This window comes from Lissotriton helveticus, chromosome 2_1 (genome assembly GCF_964261635.1).
Source record: "Lissotriton helveticus chromosome 2_1, aLisHel1.1, whole genome shotgun sequence".
Classification (NCBI taxonomy): domain Eukaryota; kingdom Metazoa; phylum Chordata; class Amphibia; order Caudata; family Salamandridae; genus Lissotriton; species Lissotriton helveticus.
Window position 1 is genome coordinate 559106149 of NC_136059.1, and position 10550 is coordinate 559116698.

Here is a 10550-nt window from a genome sequence, read left to right on the forward strand (position 1 = left end):
GTATGTTTTTTTATAGGTCTAGCCTACCAGACAGCGCAAGCCCACTGTTTTACGTTGGTTTGCTTTATTGTCCCTCTCATTACCTTGAAAGGACATGCAAAGCCCTTTTATCAGTTTCAATATCAAGGCATGTTTACCCACTGGATGATTGAATATGGGAACATGACTTGCAGGTATTGCTGGCATGTGGAATTAATCGAACTGTATGCAACCCAGAGAAAATTGGCTACACAGGCTCAGAATCCCATTCACAATACCAGTTTTGCCTCCTAGCCCATGATGATTTGTAATGTTTCTTGATGCCATTGGCTGAGGGCTGCAATATGAACTTCGAAAATTATCTCGAAAGCATTCAGTTTCCCATCAATTCACGAAAATCTCCATGCCATCAGTCAAAGCTAAAACACAAAAAGTAGCAGTGGTTCATTAAATAACTAACTCAAAAAATGTATCTGAAAAACGTAACACTCACCCAAAAGAAGGTAGACCTAACCCCATACTACGTGTAAAACGCTATCTGAGTGTAAAGTATCTTTCCTGTGTGGGAAAAATACCCATCAGTTGCCGATCCTTGCCGCCCTACCGAAAGTCCACAAAACACAACGGCCACCACCAGGCCGTCCCATTATATCGGGAATAGGTTCTTTATTAGAACCGCTGTCCTCCTTCGTCGATTTCTTCCTAAAACCCATCGTTAGGGAGATGCCTACTTTCTTAAAAGACACTAAAGATGTCCTAAGAATCTTACCAGAGATTGAGTTTGACAGGGATCTGGATTTACTCGTCTCATTCAATGTGGAATCCCTCTATACGTCCATACCACAGACGGAGACGTTGGAAGTAATAGAGGGCCTTTTATCCACAAGAGAGCTTGACTCCATCACACCAGTTAATCTGATCATGACATTGGCAACTATTGCAATGACTGAAAATTTCTTTCAGTTTGAGGACTCCTTTTATCTGCAGGTTAGCGGGACCAGTATGGGCAGCGTTTTTGCCCCTAGTCTCGCTAACCTGTATGTACATAAATTTGAACAAGAGTATGTTCTCCATGAAAGTAACCCTTACCGCAGTAAGCTGCGGGTATGGAGACGTTACATAGACGATGTCCTGGCAGTATGGCGTGGTACAGAAAAGGACGGTGTAACGCAGACCTCTGACTCAGTCTTGGGGAAATGCGTCCATGACCATCTCTTTTGGATCCATCTCCATCAGAAGAACTGGGACAATTGTTGAGTCAGACGGGAGATCAAACTCTGCAAGAGATCTATCACAGGCGTCAGTTGTCTTAAGAGATCCTGAGTCATAATTATTATGTCATTCAAATAAATAATGATCCAGTCCCTTGGGAATTGAAACATTATGTCACCGGTCTCGTAACCTTGGTGAAACACACAGTGCTGATGAAAGTCCGATGGACAGGGTTGTGAACTCCAAGTTCTAGCCTTCAATTAAAATTGAAGGAATCTGCGATACGGAAGGTAGATGGGAATGGTCAGATATCTTCAAAAGTAAATACTCCATCCAGTCCCCCTAGCTTAAGATATGTCTTAAAAACTGAATGCTTTCCATCTTGAAGTGGCTTTAAATGATAAAATTGTTCAGGTCCCTCTAGTTAATTATCTGGCAAAATCCCTTATCTTTGTTCTCCTACAAGAACCTATTGCTGATAAACCCATTTGTCTGAGGGGAATTTGGAGCAATCTCTCCTTTGTGTAGTACCACCTGGATTTCTGACTGCAATTGCGAACATTGGGAATATGCATTTGTACTGGAGTCTGGTATAACTTCGATGATAAACCTGCACAGCCTGCAATATTCATGCATCTGATGGTTAGTTGGGTTTAGTTTTGAAAAAATGTCTGTAACCTGTCCCCCTAATCTACTGGCTTTCCTGGGATATGGTTCAACTGAATATCCTGTAGAATTAATTTCCTGTAGTTTTTCCTTTGATGATCTCAGCCTCTTAACCATCTCGATGGGAAGAACTTGGCAAAATGGTTTCGGACCCAGCTGCCACTTCTCTTGTTGTTGGCTTAATGTTGAGAGCTCTAGAAAGAAGGTGAGCCGGCCAAATACCCTCTGTTTTTACTTTTCTGAACAAAAAGGCCCTGCTTGAATATATTTTTAGAGAAGATTGTGCCATACCTAAGGTATAAGAGTTAGTGAAAAACCTGCCTATTCTTTGACAAAAAGGTTACTAAAAAGTAAACCTGTCATTCTGCCATGAGCCCAGCCTCAGGTCAGGCTAAGGGGTGTTTATGAGTTTGGCGGTCCATGGACCGCCAAATTCACAGTGGTGCAGTGGTGGTCCGACCACCGTATTACAACATTGGCAGTCGGACCGCCATGGGACTGCCGCAACCGCTGGGGATCAACGATCCCTCGGCGGTGGTGCTTCGGTCTGTGGCAGCAATATGCTGATGGTGCCGCTGCAGCACTGCCAAGCATATTATGACTTTCCAGACCTCCGCACTTTTCAAGGCGGTGAGCCTGCCATGAAAAGTGTGGTGATCAGGAAAGTAAGGTGGCTTTACAGCCACCCTGGTGTCCTTGTGTCTGGGGGTGTCTGGGGGGTGTATGCTGTGTGCATGCACCCTGTTCCTGCACAGCATGGACTGCACAGTCCATGCCGTGCACAATGGGTTTTGGTGCTCTCTTGGCGCTGCGGTTCTAAGGCTTACATATGGGCTTAGAAATGCACCTCCAGGGAACGCCAAAGCACTGCCTGCCAGACCATGAGGAAACTTGTAATCTGGTGGGCGGTGGTCAACTTTGGCAGTGTGAGAGCGGGGCGGTGACTGCACACACCCACACCAACAAAGTTGTAACTAGGCCCTAAGGTTTCTAAATTAGGGTCCAAGAAGATCAACATGGAACAACACCCCTCTTAGCTCAGATGGCGCCATGCATGTTCAGTTAAAAATACATTTCTCTCTGAACCTATTCGACTAATGTAACTGGATTCAGTGTCAACACATTATCTATGCCATTAATTCAAGAGCTAAGATCTTTGTAAGTGGTCCAGAAGTGTTTCCTGGCACCCCATCCCTACACAATCTTTGGAAAATTGGCTTATTATTCATGTGGCCATATTTGGGTCTGTTTCCAGTGTCATAGTATCCTTTGCATCAAGAGATGGGCATGGCCATTCTGACTAGGGATGGTTGCAAACCTCCTTGTCCAGGGTCCATCGAAGCATAGTTTTTTAAATATATGCTGCCACATAGATAGATAGGCCCATTCTGCCAAATGTGGGTTTTTAGTGTCATCAGGGGAAAGCTTGTCATCCAATTTACGTTTCATTTAGTCTGTATACCCCGAAGAAGAATTCTGAAGTTCGTTTTGGTCTGAATATTTTTTTCATTTTCCCAGACAGGCAACCATGATCTTTGGCCTTCATTTGACACAAAGTCGTCAGAAGTCCGCATTGTTTTCTCAAGCTTTGGGATGTGCCCTTTTGTGGTTGAGAGATATTGCCACAAGGAAAGAGTATTGTGCTTGATTTAACATCAATTTCCTGGGTTCTTGCCAGGAAGACCTCTTTCAGTTTTTCAAAGGGGTCATTCTGAACCTCTGTGTGAGTTTTTCTCCTGGCCTTCTCACCAGGATGTGTTCTTTGGTAATCATGGTCATGATTTCATTTTTCGTGTACGTTTTGCCTGAATTAGCTTTAACACCCTTATCAGTGCCTGAACAACTCGCTCTTGTACTGCAGAGTTTATAATATTTGACATATTATCATTTAAGACAAACGTAGGAACAAAGTCTACCTCAGGGAAAGGCATCCACTCTAGGGCAGACATAATAAAACCACGTGGATGACATCAGACAACCTGGATCACGCTCTGCAATTATATGCCTTCTTAATTCACTCCTAATTTTGATGGGATTATTTAGCTGAACGCTCTTACATGGTCAGGGTCAAGTTGGGTTGTGGGGGCAGCCCCACTTAGCATGTGCTTAGGAAGGAGGGTCTGGCTGGTTCCTCTTCAGCAGTGCTACCTCAATGAATCACACAATAACAACAGTGTGTGGTTATTCATGTGTTGGAAGGAAGGGTCATATATTCTTGCAGTCAAGAGATTCTGGGCTCCAAGGGAGTTTAGCTTGATTCTCCTCTTCGTGCCCGTAAAGTAGTATAATAGCTTGAGAGAGGATTCATGTATACATACCTTTCTTTGGTGGGCCTCTAGCATGCCTCTAGCATCACAACGCACATGCAATCAAGAGCTTGGAGCTACAGAAAGGGAAAGATTATGTGGAGGCCATAGCTCCATAAACAACCTGAAATGTAATGAAACTGCAACTGCTATAATTCAATTAATATGACAAATGTGAAAGAAGTGTGACTTGTATGAGGTGCCAAGCAGTAAAAAAAAGAAGGGAAGATGGTGACAGGATGGACTTTTATGAACATTGATACAGCTGATTCGTGAATTTGATCACGTTTGGTAGTCCTTAATTGATAGTTATAGTTTGTTTTATTGTACTTTGGTGTGAAGCTGCAGTAAAAAGATGAAGCTAAAGAAAAGGCATAATCCTTGACTCCCGACCTGTCACAGAAATGTAACATCCATGGGATGACATTGCTGGCGGGGGAGTGGTAGTGCACTTCCTTCACTGCGCATGAGGGTATGGCCGGCCATCTCAGGCTGGCCATACCCTCATGCACAGTGAAGCTCTATCCAGCCCCAGCTGCATTGCTGGGGCCGGAGACAGAAGACACAGGCTCACAGTCTGCCTGGGAGTGCAAGTTGCCAGTGCTCAGGCCAATTCTGATGCTGTTTTAATTCAGTATCAGGATTTGCCATAGTGCAGCCTGGGAGCCTGTGCCCAAGATTAAAGAAGAGCGCGATGTGGCGGATGGTGGAGTTCAGGGAAGTTTTTTTATTTTATATGTGTTTGTTCCTGAAACCCCACCCCACCTCCCTCCTCCGGCCCGCCTCACCACTTTGGCAGGGGATGGGCTGCTACTATTTAAATATATGTTATGTGCATGCTTACGGGTGACAGTGTGTTAATGTGAGTGTGTGTGTCTAAGCGTGAATGTATGTGTATGTGCAAGCATGTGTATGTGAGTGAAAGTGAAGGTCAAAAGGCATGTGATGTCACCTCCGCCCCCCCTGGCATTTTGATGAATTGACATGCATGACAATGAATTTAGGCAATGGCTAAAGTTGGCTGACCACTTACCCTACACTTTATGCTATAGTGAGCCGAAGAAATGAGAATGAACCAAGAGACCAATAGATGAAGAGAGATATCTGAAAGTCCCTTTCAGATATCTGACAAGGAGCCAAAGCCAAATCAGACCACCAACCTCCAAGAGAAAAAGGAAAAGAAGGGGTCATGGAAAAGGCGCAAGCAAAGACATCGGATTAGAAGAGCGACTGGAGGAAGAACGAACAACCACCAGCAGCACAACACAATTAACAAAGAAGTGAACTAAAAATTTAGTGTTTTGAACTTATCCAAAAGAGAGGTAACTGAGGAGGAAATTTCATTGTTAGAACCAGGTTTATCGTTTTGTCCACGTACCATGTTAAACACCTTAGGCTTGAGGCTGATTTCCCCAGTAGGAGTGGCTTTAAGCTACCTTCTCGGGTTATTTCAATATTACCTTATGATAACATAGATGTGTTCCATGAGATTGTGACCCAAGAACATATATCCACGCATGATAATAGCCCACATACAGGCGGCAACTTGTCTCAATCCCAACAGCAAGCTATATAGGGGCATATATTCTTGCAGTCAAGAGATTCTGGGCTCTAAGGGAGTTTAGCTTGACTCTCTTCTTTGTGCCCGTCAAGTAGTATAAACGCTTGAGAGAGGATTCATGTATACATACCTTTCTTTGATGGGCTTCTTGCATCACAACGCACATGCAATCAAGAGCTTGGAGCTACAGAAAGGTAAAGGTTAAGTGGAGGCCATAGCTCCATAAACAACCTGAAATGTAATGAAACTGCAACTGCTATAATTCAATTAATATGACAAATGTGAAAGAAATGTGACTTGTATGAGGTGCCAAGCAGTAAAAGAAAGAGGGGAAGATGGTGACAGGATGGACTTTTATTAACATTTATACAGCTGATTCGTGAATTTGATCACGTTTGTTAGTCCCTAATTGATAGTTATAGTTTGTTTTATTGTACTTTGGTGTGAAGCTGCACTAAAAAGATAAAGCTAAAGAAAAGGCATAATCCTTGACTCCCGACCTGTCACAGAAATGTAACAGAAGTACTGGTCTCCATCACTGCACAACAATCTCACGTAGCTTATGTGGTGCATTGACTGCCCTATAACCAGTGCTGCATATGAAAAACCTTGCCATCGTGCAAATTGGTCATAATGGTGTAATTTTGATGAACAATTAATAGGCTGCCATGTGAAATGAATTTCAGAATCTCCATTTCACCAGCAGATTACCCCAGGGCAGTGAAGATAAACAGGGGCTCATTTCAGGATAATGCATGGGGCCTCCTACATATATCTGGGCTCCAAGCCAACGACATGCACGTACTGCATCAATACCAACAAAATAATAATAGGAACATAAAATAAAAATACACCCTCTTAAACAATTACTAGCACGATTTTAGCATCCGCGGTGGGGAAAAATCATAATATAAATGCTTGCAACCTGCCTTTCCCTCTTGGGAAAGGGCCTATCACACGACAGGGGCCCCTCCATTAGGGCGGAGAAGCACCGCTCCACCTTCCCCCAGGCCGCAAATAAACTTATAATAAAATGCGTTTCTATCCCATTTTATTATCATTTAAAAAAAACTTTCCTGGACCCACCCCTAAGACTCTGACGAGTCTTGGGGCAGGTCCAGGGGGATAACACTGTGGTGGGGGAGTGCACTGTGCATGAGGTGTTTGGCCAGCCAGTTCAGACCGGCCTAACACCTCACGCGCAGTGAAGTCTCTCCAGCCCCAGCTGCATGGCTGAGGCTGAAGAAAGCAGGCATAGGCCCCTAGCCTGCCTTGGAGCTCAAAGTTGTAGCGCTCAGATCAATCATGACGCTGCTTTCCTTCAGAGTCATGATTGGCCGCAGTGTAGTTTGGGAGCCTGTCCCAGAATGAGGAAGAGCGAGATGGAACGGACTGAGAAGGCAGCAGCGATCAGGTAATTTTTAAAAAAAATGTTGTGCCCCCCAAAACTACCCTCCCCTTCCCCCAGCTCCCTCCTCTGGCCCGCCCCACCACTTTGGCAGGAGAGGGGCTGCGACAGCTATCACACCCTCCCCTGGCCACCGTCCACCCCAGTGGGCTGATGCTGCTTTCGGTTGAAAATGTGTGAAATGTCCTGATGTGCACGCTGTACTATCACTTCTTCCACACTTCCTTGACCCAGTCCTTACTAATACTTGAATTACTTACCAGTAATCTTCATTGCACTGAGGCTTGCTCTTCCTCATCACAGTCCTTGCAAATGACATTTTATCTTCTTTGCACAGGCGATATCATGCAGAATGAAAGAATGCTTTGTATGTATATAGTGCATTGATTGTATGATATTTATGTTTCCAGCCTTGAAAAATTCTGAGTACAGACGAAACACGTGTCTGCTTAATCGTGTGCTGGGAATCCTTAGGAACTTAATAAAAATACAAAGAACTATCAACTGATGACGTTCTTGGACTATTTTAATGCCCTGCATACTATCTGTCTTATTGGATTGTCCTCATGTGCTTAGGAATATAGTAGAATCTAGACCGTGTTTAGTATTTGTCCAACACTGTTTTTGGATTGGTATTCTTAGTAATAGGTGTGCTGTAACAGCTTTTTTCTTGTGTATTGATATGCATGTTATTTTGTAACGTTCTGATAGCACCTCTAGGTAGTAGGTGTTCTAAGCTACTTTAGCACCCTGCTGTAACTATAGCAACAAAATTATTCACGCTCAGTACTGTTAGTCATAGACACGTTATCTTATTAATGTGCAGTTCTTTCCCTCATAGGGAACACTACTACCTGTCAGTTGTTTCTTATAGCACTACATAACAGGTTTGGTATTGACCTTTTACCTAGTTAAGTGCTGCAGAAATGTTGTGTGTATTTCCCCAAAAACTAGCCTCATTTAATTATGCATGAGAAATCTCAGAATTATGGCAGGTTTACCATCTTCTGCATAATAACCATGTATACGGGTCATCCCTTCCGTCCTCCTCGACCAACATGATACATCAAGGTAGAATTCCCTGCGGGTACCTTTTGGATATAAATACACCACATCTTTGCCGGGGTTGAGTGAGGAGAAAGACTTTCCTGCTGATTCAATGACGCAAGACGCTGAGGTTCCTGCATGCAGACACTCCATCATGCAGTGGTCTAACATCCCTCGCAAGGTGTCCATCTCGAGATCAAGACGGGGTCCTTCATTCTCTCGCACCAGGTAATGAGGTTGGCCTCATCGTAGGTGGATTCTGGGCTCTACACCTACATACATGCTAGGTAAACGTAGTTACATCTAGTTAGGGTTGTATGTAGGAGTACGCATTATTACTGTTATGTATTTATATGCTTGCATATTTCTTGTTTTAGCACTATGATAGAAATCTACCATCTGTATACTCTGTTGATGCTTATAATCATCTTTAGCTGTTTCTGTCTTATGGTTGTTTCAGCACACCTATTTTACACTAGAATGATGCTGGCTCAATAAATACTTATTGAAAAGGCCCCCAACGTTTATTCTGTGTATCTCTCTGCGACAAAGTGAGCACGAATGACTGAGCAAAAAAGTACTGTACTCCTTCCACGATCCCTGATGGGACCGAGTTGTCATGTTCGATAGTTGCCTGGAACTATCCTCTCCTTGGTAAGAGGAGTTCATAGTGGCACTGTTAGCTAGCTGGTATACAGGTGAACATATTCAGTGGGGGTGTCTGGAATCAGTCTGGACACCAGTCCCACAGTTTATGTTGTCTAAACGCGCAGATCCTATATAGATTTATAGGAATTACACGACATGGCGCCGTCAATGTTGGTTCTTATTTAACAGTCAAATCTGAGTTGTTCAGTGGTGCTTTCTCAGAGACCCCTACTCATATTATTCCAGAGACGTCTAGAGTGGGAATGGAGAACTCCGCTGCAGCTGAGTAGGCATATCCTATGTATTGGCTGTAGGTTTATTCAAGCTTGAAGGACGAATAGTTCCCTATTGTGCATAAAACCTTATCTTAGTTTCTTTGAAACTCTTTCAACAATGACTGAAGAAGACGACGCTGCGGAGACACTACGTCTGAATGCAGCCAGGGAAGAAAAGCAGGAAGGAGCGATAACTATTTCAGAGAATGTTAGAACTGCCCTTACTTTAAAACTAGCAGACTACAGAGTCACATCTAGAGGTGGGTTAGTAACTTTCATGATTGACGCTCACTAATCATACAGGACAGAGGTATTCTATTCATGGGTTAAATTCCTTCCAGCAGATGTACACACAAACATATTTCATTTTTTACACTGAAGATGAAATACCAGACAAATACTGTCCATATGAGGACACTGAAGTTCTGCTCACCTACCAGGTTCTGATTTGGCTGCCAGTGCTGCCTCCCTGGCAGCCGAGGTCAGTATAAAGTGCTTTTAAATGCAGCAGCGGCCCCTCCATTAGAGTGGAGGAGCGCCGCCCACCCTGCCACCACCCTCAAATAAAACGAGTTTTAAACCTGTTTTATTATTGTTTTGTTTTAATCCCCTGGACATGCCCCCAGGACTCTGACGTGTCTTGGGGGCGGGTCCATGGGATGACATTGCTGGCGAGGGAGTGGTAGTGCTCTCCCTTCACTGAGGGTATGGCCGGCCATCTCAGGCCGGCCATACCCTCATGCACAGTGAAGCTCTATCCAGCGGCAGCTGCATTGCTGGGGCCGGAGACAGCAGACACAGGATCACAGTCTGCCTGGGAGTGCAAGTTGCCAGTGCTCAGGCCAATCCTGATGCTGTTTTAATGCAGTATCAGGATTTGCCATAGTGCAGTCTGGGAGCCTGTGCCCAGATTAAGGAAGAGCGCGATGTGGCGGATGGTGAGTTCAGGGACGTTTTTTTATTATATATGTTTTTGTTCCTGAAACCCCACCCCACCTCCCTCCTCCGGCTTGCCCCATCACTTTGGCAGGGGATGGGCTGCTACTATTTAAATATATGTTATGTGCATGCTTACGGGTGACAGTGTGTTAATGTGAGTGTGTGTGTCTAAGCGTGAATGTATGTGTATGTGTAAGCAGGTGAGTGTGAGTGAAAGTGAAGGTCAAAGGGCATGTGATGTCACCTCCGCCCCCCCTGGCATTTTGAGGAATTGACATGCATGACAATGAATTTAGGCAATGGCTAAAGTTGGCTGACCACTAGCCCTACACTTTATGCTATAGTGAGCTGAAGAAATGAGAATGAACCAAGAGACCAATAGATGAAGAGAGTTATCTGAAAGCCCCTTTCAGATATCTGACAAGGAGCCAAAGCCAAATCAGACCACCAACCTCCAAGAGAAAAAGGAAAAGAAGGGGTCATGGAAAGGCGCAAGCAAAGACATCTGA